General features: G+C 53.1%; 1 pseudogene across 1 annotated transcript in view; it reads left to right on the forward strand.

The window, feature by feature from the left end:
- LOC311188282 (class I histocompatibility antigen, Gogo-C*0101/C*0102 alpha chain-like) overlaps positions 1-12,714 on the forward strand; it is a 121,697-nt pseudogene that overhangs the window by 9,521 nt on the left and 99,462 nt on the right. Inside the window, exons 2-5 of the transcript in view lie at positions 3,240-3,349; positions 3,410-3,455; positions 3,718-3,986; positions 4,562-4,851. The product of the transcript in view is annotated as a class I histocompatibility antigen, Gogo-C*0101/C*0102 alpha chain-like (transcript). The remainder of the gene's footprint in view (positions 1-3,239; positions 3,350-3,409; positions 3,456-3,717; positions 3,987-4,561; positions 4,852-12,714) is intronic.

The raw sequence follows: 12,714 nt of genomic DNA on the forward strand, positions 1-12,714 counted from the left end.
TTTGGGTGGGGCGAGGGAACATTTTCCTGGGCACCACTCTATTACAATTGCACCTAGACTGGAAATTCTGCTGGAATCTTTATATTCATTTGCTCAATAATATATTTTCTCATCACTCTCTTGCATATTGGTTGGGTCTTGTGCTAATGTGTGATTTTTTTTTTAAAGTAATATATTGTTCCACTAAGTTATAAAGTCAAGGTCCATGCAGGAGGCCAAATGCAAAAACCCACCAGGCAGCCCACCTGGGAACAGCCCACCAGGCTTCACTGACCCCCACCATGGGTCCGTGAAGTCCGCCCGGGGCGCAATAAATTTTCCCTTCCTTTGAGAAAGTTTAGCCTGGATCTCCTTTTCTTTACCAGGCCAAACCTTTCATAAAGCTCTTCAGTATTCATTACACTGGAATCAAATTATTTATTTTTTTAAAAGATTTATTTATTTATGCATACAAGAGCTGGAGAACAGACCAGAGGTGTGGGGGGTGAGAGGATTCACCAGACACAGAGTGGGGAACAGAACAGGCAGATTGACCAAAGGACACTGCTGAGGGTAGCAGTGGGCTAGTCAGGAGAGGTCTGCTATGCCATGTGGGTTGCTCCCTGGCTGGCCTGGGAATCCAGAGCAGATTGAGGCTGCAGAGGCTTCTGATTACCTCATAGGTTGCGTCTTAACCCCTTGCGCCACCAGGGAGGTCCCTGGAATCAAATTATTTAAAAAAATTTTTTTCACTTTATTTTGCACCACAAATCCCAATAGTAAAAATAGTACTGGAAGTTGTCAAGTTAGTAAATGATGGAGAACAGCAATAGAAAAAGACTGGAAAGGAGGTTCCCCAAGACCAGAAATCTGGCTCACACAAGGAGCAGGGGGTAGAAGGGATTAACACAGCCACTGACACAGATCTAGAAACCAAGATCCTTAGGCACCAAAGCCTAGATTACAAAACAGAAAATCCAAGCAGGTATCAGACTGCTGTCTAGAGCACAGGCCCAAGGGTAAAGATATGGAGATTGAGCCCATGGTGGAATCTCTGGTCGCTTTCAGATTCTGCACAGTTATCCATAATCAGCAACTAACCCAAAGGCTCACAAGGAGTGGCCCCTCCCCAACAGAAGACTGTATTAGTGCGGTCTCTGCACAGGCTGGGGTAGCACTCCCTCTGTCCACCTGTGACTATGCAGGTGCCTCTTTTCACCAACTCTCTCCTCCGCAGGGCAGCAGCCTCCTGCCTGCCCATGACCTGTATCATGCCTGCACTTCTCTTCATTGACCTCCCTCAGTGGAGGCAGCTCTCCTCAAGGCTGCCCACTTGCAACCATGCAGGCCTCTCTCAGCAAACCTGTCCCTTTCTGGGCAGCTCTTCCTGCCCACCTGTGTCTATGCAAATATCCTTTACTCTTCTGTCCCTTTCCCTAATAAACCTTTCCCTAATAAACCTGAGCAGCCCCGATATAAAAATGGGTTGCCTGGCTGTGGCTTCTCACCTGCGCGCATAAAAGGGACTTATTTGTACTCCACTGCAGGCACACACAAGGTTAATAAAAGGGAAAGGGACATGAGGAAATGTACAACTCAGGGAGAAAATAGGGAAATAAAGTCTTTAATGCGTCCTACCCTATTCGCCAACCTGGAAACACAAAGGCACTCTCAGAGCTGGCCAAGCACTGCCAGCTGGCGGAGAGCCAAAAAAAGAGCCCCCCACCAAAGCCCACGTGTCTGGTTTTATACCAAACCTGGCTGCTTAACCCCACCCTCAGGTCCCAGCCACCTTCCCTTGGGTGGTGATGGGATTTGGAGTTCCCAGTGTCTTTGGCTTTGGCCTGGGGTGGGGGTGGAGTCCACAAAGCCTGTATGGAATTAGCTTTAGGACATCCTTTTCCCCGGAAAAAACCTTCCCTTTAAATATAACTAGTGTCTCTGTCTCGTGAAGAAACTTGCCTGGGGAACTCTCCACGTACTGCTGAAATGGGAGCCCTGGTGACATCTTTCCCAGAGTGACCCCAAGAATCCCTCACTCCAAACCCACTGACTCAAAAACTCCATCATTAGCATATCATAGGTTATTAGTATTCTTTTTAAAAAAGATTTATTTATTTATGCATACAAGAACTGGGGTACAGGCCAGAGGTGTGGCAGGTGAGTGGATTCACCAAAGACAGAGAGTGGGGAGCAGAACAGGCAGATCTACAGAAATCCACTGCTGAGGGGAGCAGCAGGTGAGGCAGGAGAGGTCTGCGGTGCCATATGAGTTGCTCCCTGGCCAACTTGTGCTGCTGCAGCTACAGGTCACTTCACAGTGCTGATGCTTAACCCCTTGTGCCAACAGGGAGGCCCCAGGTTATTTATATTCTAAAGTAAAGAAGCAATAACATCTTTTAAAAAGGTTTTATTCTAGTAAAGTAAATATTTAAAGCTGTAACCCACGTAACAAAATTATACATGGGATCCGTAATAATTTGTGAGACTGAACAGAGTTTCTGAAAGAAAAATGTCTGAGACTTGCGGACCCAGTCCCTGGGCCTGGACTCAGGGACACGGTGTGGCAAAGGTCTCGGAGCAGGAGAGGAGGGGGCGGCAAAGTCCCAGGTCTCGGGGTGTGGCTGTCTGGGTCTCTGTCCCCAGCGCGGGGTGCAGGGCTGGAAGGTGACTGCTGGGGATTCGCCCTCTCCCCTCGGTTCCCCTTCTGGGCTCACAGCCTGGGCGGGTCCTCCTGCCTGGATACTGGTGACTCACCCCAGGGCTCACTCCCCATTGCCTGGAGGTCTCCAGAGCAGCCAATCAGCAGCCCCGCGGTTCCCGTTCCAAAGCCCTCGCCCGCCCGCCGGGACTCCGTCTCCCCAGCCCGGGTGGAGGCGCGTCCTGGGGGATGGGGGGCGCAGCCCTCCTGCTCCTGCTCGCGGGGGCCGCGGCCCCGAGGGAGACCCGGGCGGGTGAGTGCGGGTCGGGAGGGGACAGGGCGCTCCCAGAGGCGGGAGCGAGGGCGCGGGCGGGCGTGGGAAAGGCGCGACCTCGCCGCCGCCCTAGTTGTCCCCCCACCTCGGCCCCGCCCCGTCCTGGCCCCTTTCCGTCCCCCGAGACCCCAGCCTCCTCTGGCCCCCGAGTCCCGGCCATTTTCGTCCCGCAGCCGCTTTTCACTCTCACTCGTCTTTCACCCACTTTCTGTCTCGTGGGCGCCCCCTGGGACTCGAGCCCCCGAAGGGGAGAAGAACAGGCCGGGTCTCCCCTCCTGCCCCCAGGCCCCCACTCCCTGAGGACTTTCTACACCGCGATGACCCGGCCCGGCCTCGGGGAGCCCCGCTTCATGGCCGTGGGCTCCGTGGACGACACGCAGTTCGGGCGGTTCGACAGCGACTCTCCGGGCCAGAGTGCGGAGCCGCGGGCGCCCTGGGCGGGGCAGGTGGAGCAGGAGGAGCAGGAGGAGCAGGACGGGAGGACGCGGATCCTAAGGGACAGCGCACTGAGGTACTGAGAGCACCTGGACTCCCTGCGCGGCCTCTACAACCAGAGCAAGACCGGTGAGCTGGCGCGGGTCCGGGCCGGGTCAGCACCCCCATCCCCACGGACGGGGGTCGCCCAGGGTCTCCCCCTCCAGGCTTCTCTGCAACCTGCCTGGGAACAGCCCGCGGGACTTTCACCCCATTTCATTCTGTTTAGTTTATTCCCGGCGGGAGGGGGCGTGGGCGGGGAGATCCCGGGGTGACGGGGCGGGGACAGGCTCTCACACCTTCCAGAACATGTTTGGCTGCGACTTGGGGCCCAACGGGCGCCTCCTCCGCGGGTATGATCAGTTCGCGGCGCTGATTACCTGGCCCTGAACTAGACCCTGCGCTCCTGGACCACTGCGGACATGGCTGCTCAGATCACCCGGCGCGAGTGGGAGGCCCAGGGTGAGGCAGAGAAATTCAGGAACTATGCGGATGGCAGGTGCTTGAGGTGGCTGCGCACATGCCTGGAGTACGGGAAGGAGACTCTGCAGCACATGGGTAAGAGGGGCCTGGAGGCCTCCCGGTCCCCCCCCTGCCTGGAGTCACTGCGGGAAATGAGTCCTCTCTCTAGTCCCGAGAGGGGGGCTCCCCTGGGTTTCATGTTCTTCACTAGAGAGACTCCCAGAGACTCTGGCTTCTCCTGAAGGACAGGGAAGGGATCCCGTCTCTCCTGAGAAAGACAGACAGCCCCTGACCTCACACATCACCAGGTCCTTTTGACCAGGGGCCTGTTTGAGAACCACGAGTTTCTCTCTCAGTCTTGTTTCTGGTCTGAGAACATTTTCAGTTATGTGATTCCTGCTTTTCTGTGTCATTCACCTTCCACCCAGGTCAGGAATAAAAAGTCTGTGTTCCACTCCCTCTGCTTCATCCTACCCTGGGCTTTCCTCCTCATTCCAGAACTTTCTTAGGAATAGGAGAATCACACAGATTCCCCAGATTAGCCTGTTTTTTACAGTTTCTGCTTCTTCCTGCCACACCAGTTGTCTTGTCCATTGTGAGGATGCTCTCATGAGGATTCTTCAGTGTCCATGCAGGAAACACAAAGTGAATTTTCTGATTTACCACCTCAGATCCTCCAAGGACACATGTGACCCACCACCCCACCTCTGAGCATGAGGTCACCCTGAGGTGCTGGGCCCTGGGCTTCTACCCTGCGGACATCACCCTGACCTGGCAGCGAGATGGGGAGGACCTGACCCAGGAGATGGAGCTGGTGGAGACCAGGCCTGGAGGAGATGGAACCTTCCAGAAGTGGGCGGCTCTGGTGGTGCCTTCTGGAGAGGAGCAGAGATACACGTGCCATGTGCAGCATGAGGGACTGCTGGAGCCCCAAGTCCTGAGATGGGGTAAGGAGGAGGATGTGGGCACTGAGGCTGTTCTCAGGGCCATCAGGAGCCCTTCTGGAGACCTTCAGAGAGTCAGGATAAGGTCTGGGGCTCAGGGTATGATCTTCCCTTCCCTTCCAGTGCCCCTTCCTCAGTCCTCCATCCCCACCGCGGGCATCATTGCTGGCCTGGTTCTCCTTGGAGCTGTGCTCCCTGGAGCTGCGGTGGCTGCAGCTGTGATGTGGAGGAGGAAGCACTCAGGTAGGGAAAGGAGTGAGGGATCTTGTCCACTGGGGGCTTCCATGTCCCAGGCAGAACTTGCCCTGCCTGTTTATTGGGAAGTGCCATCCACACACATGTGTTGCCCAGAGGGCATTTGCTCCAGTCCCCCCTCACCTCCTTTCTTCTTTTTCCCCAGTCCTGACCTGGGTCTTTAGTCCCAGTTCTGGAAACTTCCCTGTGGTGCAGGATTAGAAGATTCCTTTAGGCTTCTGACCTGACTGCTCCCTGGTCTCACATGATTTTTCTACCCACAGGGAGACAAGGAGGAAGCTACACTCAGGCTCTAGGTAAGTGTAGATCAGTGGTTTGACCCTGAGCCCCTGGGGACAGTGTAAATGGACTCCATGGGGGAGTCACCCTCATCAGTCCCTCCTGTGGTGTCATCTCTTACCAGGTTCCGTTTTGTTCTCAACCAGGCAACAATAGTTCCCAGGGCTCTGATGTGTCTCTCAGCCCCTAAAGCATCTTTTAAAATGAATGTGATGAGGGCCCTCCACGGTGGCACAGTGGGTTGAACGTAGTGCTGTGAAGCTGTCCGCAGCCTCACAGTGCAGGTTCGATTCCTGGCCAGCCAGGAAGACTCCCACTTGGCAGGGCAGACATCTCCTCTCTCGTCCGCTGCTTCCCTCAGCAGTGCTTTCAGTTCGTCTGTCTGTTCTGCTCCCCACTCTGGTGAATCCTGATTCATCAGATCTGGTGAATCAGGTCTCTGGTGAACCCTTTCACTCTCCCGCGACTTGGGCCTGTACCCCAGCTCTTATATAAATAAAACAATTTTAAAAAATGAATGTAATGAGGCTTCTGTTGTTCACACCCTGGACAGCACCTGGTATTGTGCAGAGTTTGCATTTTCAGTCTCTCCTAGGTGTGATGGTGTCACTGTTCTTAACTGTGATAGTGAGCATTTGTTCATATTTTCACTTTTCTATGAATACAGTTGCCGTTTGTATAGAAGTTTTGTACATTTTTTACAGATGAGGTGCCATTCATTTATTACACTATTTTTGTCCTTATTAAAATTGGGTTATTTCTTTCTGATCATTGAGTTTTCGGCATTATTTGTAGATACAGTCCTTTGTCAGATTCGTGATTTGCAAATGTTTCCCCCCAACTCTGTGACCTGAACTCCTTTACTGATGGGAAAACGAACACTGTTGCCCAGACAGGAGCATGGAGATACATATATTTGGAAGAGAAAAGATAAATTGCTAGGTTTTGAGCAGATACTGGCTGATTGGGGTGTTGGGGGTGGAGGGGAATGACTTATGCGTATCCTTGAGTGTTATTTAAATGTCCTTGTATGAGCATGAAATATGTTTTCTAAAGTAAATTACACTTCATTCCTCAACTTATAAAACTCTTCACACATCATGACCAAATCATGTGTTAAGACCAGACTGAAATGTGGGTTACAAGTAATGGACTTGCTCGTCATAGTTGCAAAGTCATGGTTTCCCTTTGGGTTTACTCTGGTATTGTCCATTCTTGGGGTGTTGGACACGTGTAATGACCTGTGTCCATCATGAGAATATCATACAGAGGATTTTCACTGCCCATAGTGTCTTCTGTGCTCCAAGGATTCAAAAGCAAAAAGGAACCAGTGGAATCACATCAGACTAAAAAGCTACATAGTGAAGGAAACTATCATTAAAATGAAAAGACAATATCAAATTAGAGAAACTATTTGTACATCATCAATCCAATAAGGATTTAATATCCAAGATCTACAAAGAACTCCAAAACAAGAAAACACCTCAAAACAGAGGAGAGGAGCTAAATAGGTACTTTTCTAAAAAAGATACACATGTGGCCATTAGATATATGGATACAAGTTTATCATCATGTGCTGTCAGAAAAATGCCAATTCAAACCACAATGAAGGTCTCCCCTGGTGGCGCAGCGGTTGAGCACTGGGCTGCGAAGCTGCCAGCAGCCTCTGCAAGCCAGTTTGATCCCCGGCCGCAGGCGAGGGTCCCACATGGTGCAACAGACCTCACCTGCCCCTCCTGCTGCTCCCCTCAGCAGTGTATTTCTTCGTCAGCCTGCCTATTCTGTTCCCTGCTCTGGCTTTGGTGAATTCTCTCACCCTCCTGCGCTTCTTACTGTACCCAGTGCTTGTATAAATAAATAAATAAATCTTTAAAAAATAAATAAAACCACAGTGAGTTCCCACCTCACATCTGTGAGAATGACCCATTGAAAGGTGTGGAGAAAAAGGAACTCTGGCACATGGTGGGTGGGAATGATGTCTTGTCCTGTCAGTGGGCAGAATGAGGGGTTCCCTGGACCTTCAAAACTGCACACTCTACATGGGATCTGCCATCAGCTGCATAAAGACAAAACATACACTAAAGTGTAAGACCTTCAATAGAAAAGAACTTTAATACAATTACTATAAAATAGAGAATCAGTGTGCAATAGAGAGAGAAGAAGAGAAAGAATATAGTTAGTATAGTTCCCAAGTGAAGCACCCAAAGTTACCCGTCCCCTCATGGGTCAATGCCCAGCCAAACAGGCTGGGCCCAAAGCAGGCCCACTGGGGCCCGAACGCCTGCCACAAGGCTAAGGCACCTACTGGTAGAGACCCATGGGAAAGGGTCAGGAGGGGCCAGGCAAGTCTGGAAGGAAAAGAACAAAATCTAAATCCATGACAAGATAACAGCGGTCATTGTCAGCCTCCCCATGAGTCTCTCACCCATGTTTTTAATCCCTTTCACATGTCTCTTTCCATGTCCCCAACTCCATGGCACAAGTCCAAGTGAGAAGCAAGGCGTGGTTTCTTCTTCACATGTCTCTCTGCTCCATGCACCTCCTCAGTCTCCTTTCCCCATCTTGCTCCATGTCTTCCTCCTCTTCCTTAGCTTCTCATCCCTGCTCAGCCCCACCTTTCCTTAGGCGGGGCGGTAACTTGGTACCTCTGTTTTCTATGGATAGCACATTGGTCCTGCCCCTATGGGGAAAAAAAAAATGAAGGTTCCTCAAAATAGACCTGTCATATGGTCAAGGATCCCATTCCATGGTATTTATCCAAAGAAATTAAAACACTAATTCCAAGGAATATGCACCTCCTACAGTCACTGCGGCACTGTCTACTATAACCAAGCTATGGAGACAATCTAAGTGCCCAACGGCAGATGAGGGGATAAAGAACACAAGCTATACACACTATGAAATACTACTCAGCTGTGAAAAAGATGAAATATTGAATTTGCATCAACATGATAGATATAGATGGGATTATGCTAAGTGAAATAAATTTGAAGGAAAAAGTTATATACAGATGATTTCATTCATATTTGGAATATAAAGAAACAAAGTTGGGACAGATGAAACTAAACCAAAACATATTCTATATCTATGACTGTAGAATTGAAGCTATGGCTGGAGGTAAGAGTAGGAAACAAAGTAGGAAGAGGGCCCGATGGACTGTAGTGAAGACTATGGGTGCCCTTAGTGTGGGTGTGATGTGGTAACAAACATCTGAAGAGATGTGACCCTTGCCTCTGAACACATACAGTGTGTAAACCAATGCTAACCTCAACTGAATAATACAATGAGGGGGAAAAGAAAAGAAAAAGGTAAATTGTCTCCTCTATTGGTCACTGACCTCAGGACTTGGCCTTTGCCTCCTCACTGCCATGCAGGGTGAGGGGCTGGTTGCCCACAAGGGCAGAGGCAGGAGGTGCAGGGACTCCTGGGGCTGCCCAGGCACTGCTGAGTAGAGACACTGCAGAGAGGGAGGCTCTGAGGGGACCAGAGACAGAGGGTCAGAGTAACCCCAGTGCTGAGTGAGGGTCTGGTTCCCAAGGAGAGGGGAATGTGCGCGTGTGTGTGTGTGTGTGTGTGTGCGTGTGTGTGTGTGTGTAACAAGAATGACAGGGTACACAATATAAAATGATGGGAAGTCAATTAACATCAAGCCCCAGAATAAAGTAATTCAAATTTCACACAGTGTAAAGAGTGTCAGAACAACACCCCAATAAATACAGTTCCATGGAGAAGGAGCTTCTGAGTGGGACTGAAAAAGCATTGGACCTGCAGAAGAGAAGGAGGTTTATGGTTGGCTTGAGGTGTAAGGAGCTGGGCAGGACCCCTCCGCCTGTCCTGGCCCCTGCTAGGATGTGGTGGCATCTTCACCCCTGACAGCTCACTCATTACCCGAGTGTTAACATTATCAATGGTCCACTGCATCCAAGATGTCCTCCTGAAAGCATCCCCATTGCATAGTCCCAGCCTCTCTGCCTCAATCCCCACCCCCACTGCAATTCTCCAGGGTCTCACCTATAGGGGCGGAGATACACTTCAGAGCACAGGGACTGTGGCTGCCTGGGGGAGAACACAACAAAACTTGGTGAGAGGTGAGACCACAGGAGAAACTGATGAGAGTGACTCTCTCATGGGCTCCATCTACACCATTCCCAGGGCTCAGGGATCCAAGCCTTGACCACACTTACTTGCAGCCTGAGTGTAGCTTCCTCCTTGTCCTCCTGTGGGAAGAAGCATCAGGTGAGACCAGGGAGTAGTCAGGTCAGAAGTCCTAAAGGAATCTTCTAATCCTGCAGAACAGGGAAGTTTCCAGAACTGGGACTAAAGACCCAGGTCAGGACTGGGAAAAATGAGGAAAGGAGATGAAGGGGGACTGGACCAAATGCCCTCTGGGCAACACCCGTGTGTGTGGATGGTACTTCCCATTAACCAGGCAGGGCAAGTTCTCCCTGGGACATGAAAGCCCCCAGTGGACAAGATCCCCCACTCCCTTCCCTACCTGAGCACTTCTTCTACCCCCTCACACATGAAGCCACCTTGTGTCCAATGAGCACCTCTAAAGAAAACCGAGCTGGAAATGAGGACCACGGCAAGGATGGAGAACTGAGGAGGCGGCACTGGAAGGGAAGGGAAGGTCAGACCCTGAGCCTGAGGCCTCGGTCTGACTCTCTGAAGGTCTCCAGAAGGGCTTCTGATGGCCCCGAGTCAGCCTCTGTGCCCACATTTCCCTCCTTATCCCATCTCAGGACTAGGGGTGCTATCAACCCCTCATGCTGCACATGGCATGTGTATCTCTGCTCCTCTCCAGAAGGCACCTCCACAGCTGCCCACTTCTGGAAGTTTCCAGTCCCCACTGCCCCCCGCCTGGTGTTCACCAGCTCTGTGTCCTGGGTCAGGTCCTCCCCAGCTTGCTGCCAGGTCAGGGTGATGTCATCAGGGTAGAAGCCCAAGGCCCAGCACCTCAGGGTGACCTCATGCTCAGAGATGGGGTGATGGGTCACATATGGCGATTGGGGGGCCTGAGTAGGAAGAAATGGAATTTTAATGCTTTTTGTTTCCTCCATGGACACTGAAGCAGCCTCATGTGACCATCCTCCAGTGGAGAGAACAGTGTAGATGGAGGGAGGGGCACAAACCCCAGAAACCAGCCTGGTCTGGGAGTCTGGGGTAGTAGGTGAGAGCCCAGGGAGGGATGCAGGTCTCTGAGCATTTTGTTGCTGACCTGGGTGGAGGGTGATGACACAGACAGGCAGGAGTAAGATCTCCAAAAATGCTCTCTGACCAAAAACAAGATCTCGAGAGAGAAACTCATTGCTCCTACGATGGCTGCTGGTCAGAAGGATCCAGTGAAGGGTGATTTCAGGGGTGGTCTCCCCTCTTTCTCAGGAGGAACTGGATTCCTTAACTGTCCTTCAGAAAAAGCAGGAGCCTCCAGGCCAGTCTCCATCCCAGAGCTGGAAAACGTGGCCGACAGCTCCCTCTCCGGCCAGAAGGGGGCGCTTCCTCACCATGATCCCATTTCCCTGCGGGGTGCGCGCCTCAGGGAGATCAAAGGCCCCGCAGCCCTCTCACCTCTGAGCTGCGGCGCCTCCTTCCCCATCCCCAGGAGTCTGGGGGCCCCACCACGCACCCGCCCCCAGGCTGCTCCCGTCCTGCTCTGCCCGACCTTCCCCCTCCCCCTCGCGCCGGGGAGCTGAGCCGCGGGCCCGCCGGGTCCAGGCGCGCAGGTCCCCGCCCAGGGCGCGTCCCCGGCGCCGTCGTGGGGAGCTGGTCGTGCCCGCGGGGGAGGCGCCGTCGGGCCCCGCGGCGCAGCCCAGTGTCCTCTGGATCGTGGGAGACCCTGAGCCCGCCCTTCAGTCACCCCGTGGTCTCCCGCCCGCACCTGATCTCCCGCCCTGAATAATCCCAAACTTAAATAAAACCTAAAGGGGGAAAGTCCCGCGGACTCTTCCCTGGTCAAGGGGCCTGGCAGGGGCCACGGCCTCAGGGGTCACGGGGCCCCGAGACTCGGGGCGGGGGGTGGGGCGGGCCCACGCTGCTCCCCGGCCCGGCTCTGGCTGCGGCGGCCGCGCGGGGCCTCCAGGAGCGCTTGGAGCCTCCGCGCCGAGTGTCTGCGGAGCCGCGTCTCCTCGCCCGACCTCCCGCCCCGCCCGCCCGCCCAGGGGCCCGCGGCTCCGCGCTCTGGCCCGGGGAGTCGCTGTCGAACCCCGAACTGCGTGTTGTCCACGTAGCCCCCGCGATGCACCGGGGCTCCCCGAGGCCGGGCGGGACATCACCATTTCTAACACCCTCAGAGAAGGGGAGCCTGGGGGCGGGGAGGGGTGAAAGCCGGGCGGACCCTCCTCCCAGGGCAGGTCCTGAGTCCCAGGGAGATGGGGCAGGGGAGAAAGTGTCCAGGAGGGAGGGAGCTCCAGAGACTGAACATGGGCAGTGGGTCCAGAGGGGGCAAGACTCAGGGGACAAAAGGAGGAGGCAGGGTGGGGGGACAGAAAGGGACCAGGACTGAGGGGGCCACAGGGGTGACAGAGGGCCCTAAGGCAGCAGCTTCCTCTGCAGAAGCCTTTTCCCTCCACCCTGCACTCACCAGCCCAGGTGTCTGTCTGGGCCAGAGCCCTGGAGAGAAGCAGCAGGAGGAGGGTTGGGGGCCCCAAGACCAGCACTGCTGGGGTCTGGGGAGCTTCTGACCCTAGGCTGGTGGGTGGAGACTTAACTGGGCAGGTAGTGATGCTGACTGGTTCTCTGGGAACCTCCAGGCACTGGGGACTGAGAACTGGGGAGGAGTCACAAGTGTCCAGGGCCCAGCAAAGGTGGTGGAGACAGAAGGGAGGCTAAGGGGGCAGTGGGGTATCCCCAACAGTAACCTTCCTGCCCTAGACACAGCCCTGGGGCCTGGAATTATGAGAACCAGACTGGGGCCCTGGGGCTTTGCTCTGGCCCCTCCTCTCCTCACCCAAAGCTTCCCCACCCTGTCTCTGTGCCCCAAGCACTGGGTCTGTGATTCTCAGTATTTTCCTTCCGGATCCGTGTCCAGTCTGACAAATTAGGGAGGACGCCAAGCATAATCTTGTTTAGGAGGTATCGCTCCCCATACTTACCACACTGGGAATAAAGCGAGTTTGATCATGTAGTTGTTTCATTTAGAATTATAGTAATAATCAATGTCTTAATAGATAATCAATAACCAATGCCTGTTAAATAACTTCTTTTAATCAGGGCAATGGGAAGAGTGGATCTTTCACGTGGTTTATGTTTGCAGTTGTCTTTCTTGTCTGTCTCATTGTTTTTTCTTGTCTGTCTCATTAGAAGACAGTAGGATTTTCAAGTTTCCTTCTGCATTTAGCTGTGGTTCT

This window comes from Talpa europaea (genome assembly GCF_964194135.1).
Source record: "Talpa europaea genome assembly, chromosome: 2".
In the NCBI taxonomy this organism is placed as follows: domain Eukaryota; kingdom Metazoa; phylum Chordata; class Mammalia; order Eulipotyphla; family Talpidae; genus Talpa; species Talpa europaea.